The following is a 2,500-nucleotide window of genomic DNA, read 5'->3' as shown; positions in this document are numbered from 1 at the left end:
TTCAGTGATGCCCGTGCTGCCGACACCGCCACCGGAGCCCGGAGCACATCGCTGCCCGCCGACGGCCACGAGCCAGGAGAAAAGAGGATGCAAGAAACCATCAAGGTGAAAAAAAAAAGAAAAGAGGAGGAAAAATACTAGAGGGGAGAGGAATTTGGAATGGACACTGCAAGTAACTGCTAGTACGTTAAATCCAGGAAGGAGAAGAAATATGCAGAGTAAAAATGGATGCTGAGAAAATCGTGCGTAGTTCTTGTGCAGAGAAGACCGAGAATCTACTCATTACCATGTGTGTGTGTGTGTGTGTGTGTCAATGTGTGTCTGCACGTGTGTACGTACACCCCGAAGGACTCGTTTGACTTACATCATTTGTCAGTGTGTTTCAAGATCTTCTTTTCCCCATTAACGTGCCACTTTTCTGAAATTCCTCACTTTCAACTTGTTTTTCTTCCTTCCTTCCTTCCTTCCTTCCTTCCTTCCTTTCTTTCTTTCTTTCTTTCTTAAATCCTTAGTTTTGCAAAGTAGGCAAGGACACAAACAGCTCCCAGCATAGGCAGCTTAAGTGTATCACCTCCCCAAAGATCACCAACCAAGCTACAGACCGGAACCGATGCAGCTCCAAGCAGTTCCTCAAGTTTTAAAAACGGTTTGGTTCCATGTTATTTTTTTACCCGCAAGGAACAGACATTGCCTTCTGAATTTACTTCCCTCAGGGATGCTGCTCCCTCTCTGTTTTTCTCTCTCTCTCTCTCTTTCTCTCTCTCTCTTTCACACACTCTCACACACACAGAGCCGATTGGAGGGAAAGATGAAAAAAAAGGGTACTCCAGGTGTGTGAAAAGCGTCAGACGTGACAGAAGAGTAGAAAGTGGAACGCTGTCTCCCGGGTCACCTCCTGCGACCGTGGTTAAAAAGCTCGCTCTGTTACGTCTCCAGTTGTGTCTCACGAGCAGGAGGAGGAGGAGGAGGAGGACATGTGCGATGCAGAGGTATACGTGTGTGTGTGTGTGTTTCGTCAGAAGGGTTTAATCCCAAAGGTGATGACCTGGCTGTGTAGAAAGTCCCCTAGGTGTGGCTGAAGCTGAGGGGTTGTCTCAGAGCGAAAGCAAGCCACACGGAATTCTGGGATATCACTGACCGGGGTGATTTGGGACCTCTGGTGCCGGCTACGACAGACGTATCCGGGCCACTGGGTCGTCCTTGGTACCCAAAGGACCTCTGTGCCTCGTCCTTCCGCACTCCGGAAAAATCTAGAACTTTCCTCTCGTCGGCGAGTTCTTCCTTACCTCTGTGTCGTTTGCAGTCAAAGAGCAGAGTGGTGTATGATAAGCCAAGAGGCAAGTCACTGAGTTTGTGTGTTTTTTATTTATTTGCTCATTTTGTAATTCACTCTGGTGATAGTTGCTAAGGAAGAGCGCCAGTCTTCCAGGAAGTGCAGACTGTCGGCAAGGATGTGTTCACTTTGTCCTTTTTTTCTTCCTTCCTCTGGCTGTCTCTCTCTCTCTCTCTCTCTCTCTTGTTGTTTTGGTTGAGGGGAATTTTTCACCAAGTCAAAAGCCAGCCTCCGCCTCTTCCTCTCCTCTCCCCCAGTGAAGGAGCCGGCAGGGGGGAATTCTTCGTCAGATCCCTGGTGGAGTCGGAACGCCGGGGCGAAGCAGGCAGCGTTAGTTTCCAAATCACCCTACTGTTGCCGGAGGACACGGCAGGGAATCTCACATGGCACCTGGGGAGACAGGACAGACAACACAGCTTTTCTTTATTTCATTTCATCAGTCACTCTCTCTCTCTCTCTCTCTCTCTCTCTCTCTCTCTCTCCCTCCCTATGTCTCCACCAGTCTTCTCTGGCTGTGGTGTCTTGGTAACTATGCTCTCCATCTTTCTATGACTCTTTCTGTCTCTCCATCTCTGCCTCTATCATCCTCCCTGCTTTTGTTCTCCTCCATTTCTCATTACTCTCTTGATCTCAATCTTCAATTTTTCTCCATTCCTCTCCCTCCCTCCCTCCCTCCCTCTCTCCATCTCTCCCTCCCTTTCCTTCCCCATGTCACAGTATCTATCTCTCCCTTCCTTCATTTTATGTAATCAGTTGGTTTTCAAGCATCACACAATTACAGCAAGAAGAAGAAGAAGAAGAGGCTCAGTTAGAGGAGGGAGGCTTCCAAGAGGGACATTATGAGACTAAGGGGAGAGACAGAGACAGGGAGGGAGACACAGTGAGGAAGACAGACAGAGCGAGAGACACAGACGGGGACAGGATTCAGCTGTGCTGATGTGTCGTCTGAAAAACCCTGGCTGGCAGTGCCCATGATTGCCACCCCTGGGAAGCATGCAGGCGGTGCACTCACCTTTCCCCTGGCTGTGCTGGTGGTGGCGCCCTGGGCACAGCTTGCGAGCGTCGAGCCCCTGAGTAGCGGCCAACAGGCACGGTCGCGTCCGAGCCAGGCGCATCCTCCCCGCTAGCTCCTGCACGGTCTGAATCCTCCCATCCTAGCTCGCGCTG

Source organism: Sprattus sprattus, assembly GCF_963457725.1.
Source record: "Sprattus sprattus genome assembly, chromosome: 6".
Lineage (NCBI taxonomy): Eukaryota > Metazoa > Chordata > Actinopteri > Clupeiformes > Clupeidae > Sprattus > Sprattus sprattus.
This window is presented reverse-complemented; position numbering follows the sequence as displayed.